The sequence below is a fragment of the Triticum aestivum genome, chromosome 4B (assembly GCF_018294505.1).
Source record: "Triticum aestivum cultivar Chinese Spring chromosome 4B, IWGSC CS RefSeq v2.1, whole genome shotgun sequence".
In the NCBI taxonomy this organism is placed as follows: domain Eukaryota; kingdom Viridiplantae; phylum Streptophyta; class Magnoliopsida; order Poales; family Poaceae; genus Triticum; species Triticum aestivum.
Window position 1 is genome coordinate 295,107,568 of NC_057804.1, and position 291 is coordinate 295,107,858.

Genomic DNA, 291 nt, shown 5'->3' on the forward strand with positions numbered 1-291 from the left:
GGCTGTGTGCCTTACGGGCCCACGTCGCCATTGGGTGGTATTAGGATCTTTTACTCCTCGTCTATACTCTGGGACTCTGATCTCTCTTCTAGTCGGGTTAAATGATTTTGCTAAAATCTAACTCTAGGTTCTCGCTACCACTTCCTGCCGGAGAACCCTTTCATTACGGATGGTCGACTGCTTCAACGGAATATTCTGACAATACTCTCCGATATTTTCTCGAGACCTTATGCCTATTGCTTTTGCAATTCCCTACCACCGAAAAATCCCTATGGATAAATACTTACACCT